We start from the raw sequence: 9,131 nt of genomic DNA on the forward strand, positions 1-9,131 counted from the left end.
AGACTTTCCCGAATACAGTGATATCCAATATCAATACATTATGATTGTTTAAACTTGTTTAAAGACGGAGAGACGCCACTTTTGCACCAATTTTTGAGGATATTTTTCAATTTATCTCAAAAAATAAGGGTCTAGCGGAAAATCGAACTATACCACGCGATAGAGCAGAACTTTGAGCGCGGATATCTCGGAAACTATGCGAGATAGCGAAAAACTTAATGAAGTCAATCCTATGGCACATTTTGTCAGCTTTAATTTTGAAAAAAATGGTCTTATCGCTACGACACATAGTTTCCGAGATATCCTAGGATTGGGGACTTTTAGTATGTTTACCTCCTAACTAGTCCAAACAAAAGACCCAAAGTTAAAAATTGTGTTCCTTCCATTTTTCTCTACAACTTTTCGTTGACTGGACTATAGCTATTTTTTTGAGCTTCTAAAGCCGAGCCGAACGTAGAGAAGGACAGCACGTGTAAAGAGTCTCTTTATTTCCGATACGCTGTCCCTCCTTGCGCCCGAAACGTTCATCGTCAATTAAACCGCTAAATACAGTTAAAATTATGTCGTGTTTGGTCTTTTTTTAATAAGAAAATTGCCACGAATATATTGATGAAAGTTTCATAAAAAAATAAGTAATAATAAAAAAGATTAAATATTTGTGTTACATTGCGAAGACGCACGGGCCTTTGAACTGTGCCGACGACTGCGACTCCTCGCGTCGTATTAGTCAGTGGTTCACACCCGATATACCCGAGCCGAGATTAGATTACTACAGTGGAAGGGATATTTCTTTTGCATCCTGCGTGTACTGCCTTTTTGCGTCGATAGAGACATTACTGTATAATACAAACTGTGTTTAAGTGTTTTTATGTTTTTGTTCGATGATTTCTTTTTTTAATCAACGATTGACTATTAACTTCATCAATCGATTGAATCAATTGTAGATTTTTCGATGATTTCTTCTCTTTTTAATCGTACACATTAATCAATCAATCACGATTAAGAAACTCACCCCCTTGAAAGTATTTGGTGTTTATTAAATTTTTTTATATATTGTTTATTTATAAAGGTCGCATTAACATTGAGGTCATTAGCGACCACTGTTTATTAAATTATTAGCGAATGTGAACACGCATTTTGTAGACATGCTGTGGCAATCAAGACCTTCCGACGAAACAATATGATTAAATTGTTTTTATTCAATCGTATTGATCCAATATTTTTATAGGTGGATATGCAGTAACTGTGAAGGTTTAATCAATTCAGATAAAGTTTGAAAGGCATTACGTATTTTATCGTTATTTTTAATGCTATCTCTCTGACAGTTTTTGCTCCGGCATATAATCAATGATTTCTGCTGAGCTTGCGACACATTTTATAGAACTTTCACGGTGCGGACTGTTCGAATGTTCATCATGAATCCCATTAACGTCATCGGCATCGCTGCTTTCGCCGTTTAATGCATATTCCAAGCACTCGCGCGTTAACAATCACATAAACGTGGAGTTTTATCCGCTAAATTATCGAATTATATGTTTTAACTAGGTTATAAACAGATTTCGTTTATATGTCGACGATACGTAAATAAACCGAAAATATATCTTTCTACGATATTCGTCGAAATTATTATTCTACCGACAATGACACATGAAATTTTCGGGATTTCTCAACTTTATTGAAGTATATAGTACTGTGATCGCGTGAGTAAAGATCGAACTTTGGAACAGTTTGCGCTCTGAACTTGTTTCAACTTTGAATCTGTTCAAACTAATAAAACAGTATGAACTTCAAATTTCCTATAAATGGTCATTTACGAGTTATCGATTCAAAATCGGTTCGATCTGAATATAAGTGAAAAAAACGAATAACATTTTTTGACGCTTCGTTGTTGAGATGAGCAGAATTTGATGCGTGAAAGGGTGAATTTTATCTACAACAGGATTAATTTGTAGTGAAAAACGAATACGCCCGTGCACTCGAGGCTTAAAAACAAAATACATACAGGGTCTGTCCAGAAAGTAATGCAACCACATTTACAAAAAATATCTATTAAACATATGGGTACAAACCTTTAAATTTCTTCAAAGTAGGATCCTTGGGCGTCGACACATTTTTTCCAGCGCAATTTCCATGCTTCGTATGCTCTCTGGAAGGCGTTTTTTGGAACCTCTCGTAGTACCCTCGTCACAGCCTCTTTGACGCGTTCCACGCTTTCAATATGGCATCCTTTTAGCACATTTTTAATTTTTGGAAACAAGAAGAAGTGGGCGGGAGACAAGTCAGGACTGTACGCGGGGGTTGAGGAAGTGTTGTGATCCAACTAAGAAGTACCGTTTACTTTTTTCCCCGTAATCTACGAAAAAGTTTTGGTTGGAAGTGCTCGACGAGGCTGCGACGAGGGTACTACGAGAGGCTCCAGATAACGCCTTCCAGGGAGCATACAAAGTATGGAAATCGCGCTGGAAAAAATGTATCGACGCGCAAGGGTCCTACTTTGAAGAATTTTAAAGGTTTGTACTCATATGCTCAATAGATTTAAACAACAAAAATGTGGTCGCATTACTTTCCGGACAGACCTTTGTACACGTTTGGTTCGGCCGCTGCGATATTCTAACGCACGCAGTAGACAGGGTCGCAAATCTCGAACGCACCCCGTATAGACAGTGGACTGTAGACGGTCGTGGGGGTTGTTGGTCCCTGGTTAAATGAGAAAAGAGGGACGTCGGTGTAACACGTACGTACGTGGGACGGAACAGGGCGGCGCTGCGGTGTGGCGAGATGCTGGCATGTCACGTCAAGGTCTAAAAGTCGGCGAAACAATATCCCAGCCATCGGGCCATCCTGCCGAGGCGGGCTACATCTTTCTTCCCTTTTCTGTAGCTGCCGGCTGGTCTTGCCGCTTCTTCTGTTCCGTATTAGTTATCGTTTATCAGGCCAGCCAGACAAAACGCGCCGTCGGGAATTGGGTGAGCCATCTGTTGCCAGACATGATCGATAAAAGTCCGCCAAGTGCTATCAGTGCTAAACTGCTATTTCGACGAGCTGCCGCACGTTTCGCCCCTCCTCCCTCTTTCAACCAACCCCCTCCCCGACCGTTCGTCGTACCCACCCTTAGCAGCCGACAACCCCCGTTTCGCTTGGTCGTCGTTTGACGAGCGTTCACCACCTTCTGCCATTTCTTTTCCCTTCCGCGCAGTTCTTTCGCCCTCGTACTCTTCCGCAACATCTGCCCCGGAAACCGGGCACCGATCACGGAACTGTATACGCAATAAATCGAATCCGCCCTACAAATTGCTCGTTACTGCTGATTACGTTTTTATGGATACACGCCGCGCCGCGAGTGGGCTCTCCGCCCGCACCCGAAACGTGAACCGATGAAATTTTTTCGCTTCTCTACCATCTCCTCTCCTTCTCTTTTCCCACTTGTGCGTTATCCAAATATTTCGGTAAACTTGAACGGACAAATCATTTTCCTTCAGATTGACTAAAATCGTATTGGCTACAAATAAGGATTATAAGTAATCGGAAATTTTTTCACTTGTTGGTAAATGTTATCGCTGAGAGAAATTCATTTCGATCGCGCTTATAACAGTTGTCAATGAGAGAAATTTATTTCGTTCGCTCATAACAGTTATCAATGGGAGAAGTTTATTTCGGTCGCTCATAATAGTTGTCGATGAGAGAAATTTATTTCGATCGTTCACAACAGTTATCGACGAGAGAAATTCACTTCGATCGCTCATAACAGTTATTGATGAAGAAAATTTGTAATACTTATTATTAAATAGTATAACTTTAAATGGTAGACAATCAATTAATTCATAAATTTTTTATTCGTATAGTTAATTGCTACAATCAAAATTTAATGCGACAAAAAAACAGATTTTGTGTTATTCTTATGGTCTGTGGATTCCTCTTGTTGAATGAAACCTTCTCAAAGAATTTCACAGGCTTGTTCCATCCGAAATAGAGTAGACAACTCGATAATTAAATAAGCAACCGAAATGGAGTTTCTCATCAATAATTATTATGAACAAGTAAAAGAAATTCGATTATCGATAACTGTTATGAGCGATCGAAATAAATTTCTCTCATCGATAACTGTTATGAGCGATCGAAATGAACTTCTCTCATCGATAACTGCTTTGAGCAATTTTTTGGACACCAATAACTGTTATTTGTAACCAAATAGGATAAAAATCGATATTTTTTAATCATTTTGTTGTTCGAATTTTTTTCTTTATATTTTGTGTACATTATCTTAAATTTCAATAATAACCTAGTTTTTATTAATGATTTTTATCGTAGAAAATTTTAGAATAACTGTTATTTTTGATCCCTGATTACGAATAAAGAATAAATCTCAATGCAATAGAGAATCTTCTATTACGTTTAATATATATTTTCCGATGAAATCATTTTTCTGGTGTATATATCGAATAACTGAACAATTTGATCAAGCCATTCGGAGAAATTGCCCGATGCCTTAGCAAAAAAAAAAGAACGAAGAGAGGGAAGGAGGGAAAAAACGAGAGGAAGTGTAATCTTCCATCGTGATAACGCAAGGGCCATGTGTTGCAAAATTGACACTCCAGAAATTGGAAAAGGCGAAATGGGAGGTTTCGTTCCTCCCGGCGTGCTCTGTCGATATTGTTCTCTCGAATTACTACATCCGCGGCGTAATTCACCGAAATTACAAAAATATAAGAGCAAACAAGTTCGCTTCTTCTTTTCCATTCGATGTAATCATTCCGCGTTCACAATCAGGATTTCAAATAGAATCTGTACAATTAAATCACGCTGAACGCGCATTTTAACGGTATCAGCCCGCTATTGGACTGTAGATATTCATAGCACTGCAAACTTTGAAAAATTGCATAGCCCATTCCCTTTAAATGACAAGATACAAAAATAAAGAAATGTAGTCAATGAGTGCTCATAAGGGGGATGTAGAGGGAAATGGAAGGAACACAATTTTTAACTTTGGGACTTTGTTTGGACTAGTTACGAGGTAAACATACTAAAAGTCTCTACTCCTAGGAGGTGAGCGGGGTACAGGAGGGCACGCGTCCTAGCGATAAGACCATTCTATACAAAATTAAAGCTGACAAAATGTGCCATAAGTTCGATTTTATTCAGTTTTTCGCTATCTCGCATAGTTTTCGAGATATCTGCGCTCAAAGTTCACTAATTGTGCTGAAGAATTGTGCAAAAATTCACAATTACTGAACTTTGAGCGCAGATATCTCGGAAACTATGCAAGATAGCGAAAAGCTGAATAAAATCGAACTTATGGCACATTTTATCAGCTTTAATTTTGTATAGAATGGTCTTATCGCTAGGACGCATAGTTTCCGAGATACAAGCGGAAAACCGAAAAAGGGGACCTTCTACGTGCCCCCTGCACCCCGCTCACCTCTTAGAAGTGGGTACTTTTAGTATGTTTACCTCCTAACTAGTCCAAATAAAGACCCAAAGTTAAAAATTGTGGACCTTCCATTTTCCTCTGCAATTTTTCGTTGACTGGCCTAATGAAATACTTGTTATTCTATGACTTCTTTTTTTTTTGGTTATAACCGTTATGGTCCCTGTTCGTAATACACATTTCACCATAACAAGACATCCTTATGAAATTTAGTATTCTTTGCATAACATCGCTGTTGAATGTGCAGTTGTTACATAAATTCATCAGAAATATTCATACCCGTAGATCTATGGTATATGGAAAATAAAAATTGTCTGTAGCAATTGGAAGAAGGAGCTTGACTCCTTTAATTATGATAAATTGATATTACCATTACGACATTTTTCAATATTTTATATCTCGTTGCAGTCTGTTCATAAACAATATAATGTACATTCCACAAATGTAATTTCGCGACACACGACAATTTCGTAATCGAAACGCTGTTATCTTTCATTTTCACGATTAAACATTCGAATTGTCTAAAAGTATTGGCCAGCAAACTTCAATAACTGAAATGCGTGAACCCGGTCGAATTCAGAAAAATTGGATTCTCATGGAAACAAGATAACAGCGCAGCGAGCAGAATTTTTCGCCTGCCATTCGCGAACGAAAGTTTCTTCCATATTTGTTAATCAAATGAAATTTCTGGCCGATGCGTTAATCGCGCGATCGCGACAACAAGTCCGGGAATATAAAGGTGAAATGATAAAAAAGAAAAGTTTCTAATATGACCAGTTCGCAGGGTTTGCGAAAACTGAAGTATTTTTATGGAACCAGGGGATCAGAAACATCCCTTGTAAGCTGTTGCGCGATGCAGCGCGGTGGTGTAGTGTGAGTAGTGTACACGTCGATGCATGTATAAATTGAATTCACTATAGGAATTCCTCGTCAAAGAGAGGAATTCTTGCTTCCTCTTTTCCGTCGATATACAGCCCGGTCCTATACAGTGTGACGTCGAGCGTGAAACTGCTCAAGGCCTCGGGCCCTCGGGCTGCACAACCATGTGGTCACCGATACCAAAGAATCATGCATCCGAAAAGAAATCATATCTGTTATCACCTGATTCCTCGCCTAACCACCCTGTCGAATAGAAACGCATTTTTTCTTCCTTTTTACCACGCTTATATCTCTGGTTGCCAGGAAAAACGCCGCATGTAACAATTTCAAAAAATTTCAGTTCATGGATTAATTGAGCTTCATAGTATAGGACTTATGTATTTACCAGAAAAAAGTCATGAAAATAAATATTTGAAAGGCTTAAACAATAATGCAATTTAACCGATGTCCTATGTCAAAGTATTAGTGATCCAAACTTTAAACGGCAATATCTCGAAAGTGAAAGTACACTGCCGCTCAAAAGTATGTGGACACCACTTACCGTGTTCGTGAAATTTGTGATATATAATGTATTATTATTATCAAATAATATTTATTGCTAAAGTCTATTATGAATATGTATGTAATGTATTCTAATGGTACCAAAATAAACGATTTAGTTATTCAATTTTCTTAAATAAATAAAAGAAAAACTATGGGATCGTGTAGATGGACAAGTCCGAAAACGATGTCCCAAATCTGAAAAACATTTGTGGCACATCTTAGAATCTGAGTGGAACCTTATTGAAAGTGAAGTAATGAAAAAAAGCATAAAATAAAAAATAAAAAAAGAATAAAAAGGAAGCACGCGGTGGATATTTAGACGAAAAGAAAATATGATTATTTTTTATCATTATCGGTGAGATATTTAAGAAATCATTATTAAAATATATTCTCCAATACTGTACGAACTGAAATACATACAAGATAATCAAATTTACCAAAGACATAACTTTCTTCAGGTAGTTATAAGAATTAAGGAAGTGTCCACATACTTTTGAGCGGCAGTGTATGTGACATGTGGGGTTCTTCCTGAGAACCACAGATATCAGCTTGCAGAGTTGTCGTTGTTCTTGTATGCGTCAATTCTTGTAATTGAATTTTAAACCACATCCCGATGAGCTAGAGATTTGAAACTTTAAACATAGGTCAGAACTGGATGATAATGCAATATTAAAAAACAAATTTTAAAAAAACTGTGCGTTCAGGAGAAAAAAAATTTTAATATTAACCGTCACACCTCGTTGCGCGACGCTCGGTAGTACGTCATCGCGTTTAGCGATCCCCACTCCGCGCGCCAGAGCTCCCTACTCCACTACGCGTTCCCACTCCGACTCATCCCCACTCCACTGACCCATTTCGCACCGTAGGAACTCGGTCAGTGTGATGTTCCGTTCATTCAGTTCCATTTCGAACAATTTCGGACTCCATCGAAAGACGTCGTCTCTCGGAGTCATCCCCTCATTCTATCTCGCGTATTTCCATATCTTGCGTTTCTATATATCTTACTATTTCATACCAGTATTACTATACCTTGCGTTCCATTTAAAAAAGACTAAAAAGTAGAAGATAAAAAAATATACACTCCTCAAAAGAATTAAGGGATCACTTGTGCGAACCCGAAAAATTGGTTCCACTTTACGTGATCATAACTCCGTCAAAAATTGCCGTATCGATACCGTTAAACAATGGTTTGAAAGCCTGAAACCTTTAGTTTCAGATGCTCTGTTTCAAATTGTTGCTATGTTGGTTTTTTACAAAATTAAAGCGAGGTGAAGACAACATTGACGGTTAACAAAAATGTTGTGCAACTTTGGAACATCACACGGGGAGCAACAAATTTTTTTTGATAAATCGCGTTAATATCATTTGGAAGTGTTTTTGAAAATATGCTTAAAAAATGCACAGTTTCCATTTTTCCTTTAACTAAAATAAGTTTTTTAGACACTAGTGACTAGTTGTGACTAGTGTAGTGACTAGTAGTGACATAGACAGAGTAGTGGCTAGAGTAAATAAAAGCGTGGAGCTCCCACGAAGATTACGTCAATATAGTTGAACACTCCACGCTTTTATTTATAGTCACCAATGGCTAAAAAAGTTATTTTCTCCTTTTTAGTGCATTTTAATATAAGCGTGGTTTTTAAAAAGTTTTTTTTATTTTATACTTACCCAGATCTCTAACAAGGAACATCGCGCAAATGTAACACTATTTCAGTGAAATCTTAATAAAGTTCATGTAGGACATAGTTTTTTGGTAAATACTTGACATTGATATTTAGGGGATGAAAACAGCCATCAAAGTTTCTACCGTGGTTTATTCGATAATTAAACTAAATATTATAGATAATAAAAGCTACATTACTCAAAGCAAAAAATCATTCGCCAGCAAATATTGTATAATACGAAGTATTGACACCTGTTTCCGTAAAGAAACTCCGCAAGCAATTAGTCAGACGTCACGTGCTAATAAGCAGGAAGCTAGTTCGCATTCAGAGGCAAATCGGCATGTATCACTCACCTGAAGTAATCTGATATTCAATAGTTAGATAACCAGTTAGCAAAAGCACTTCGGTTTCGAACAGTTAAGTCAGGAAATGGACTCTATCGATTCAGTAGGTTATCAATCACTTCGCTAAATTAATATTAATATCGATCGACTACGACCGCTACACCCGTTTACCCATTAATATTCGGACGCTCTAAAAAACGCGATAATCTTTTTAATATTGGACTATACGATTCAAACTTTTTTCGGTAGCTAGAGCACTTAGTTCAATACAGGATGTGA

The 9,131-nt window shown here is 37.6% G+C and overlaps 1 protein-coding gene across 5 annotated transcripts in view; it reads left to right on the plus strand.

Annotated features, from left to right (window-relative positions):
- Window positions 1-9,131, plus strand: part of LOC143210084 (lachesin) — a 292,319-nt gene that overhangs the window by 265,792 nt on the left and 17,396 nt on the right. The window lies entirely within an intron of this gene.

Source organism: Lasioglossum baleicum, chromosome 6 (assembly GCF_051020765.1).
Source record: "Lasioglossum baleicum chromosome 6, iyLasBale1, whole genome shotgun sequence".
Classification (NCBI taxonomy): domain Eukaryota; kingdom Metazoa; phylum Arthropoda; class Insecta; order Hymenoptera; family Halictidae; genus Lasioglossum; species Lasioglossum baleicum.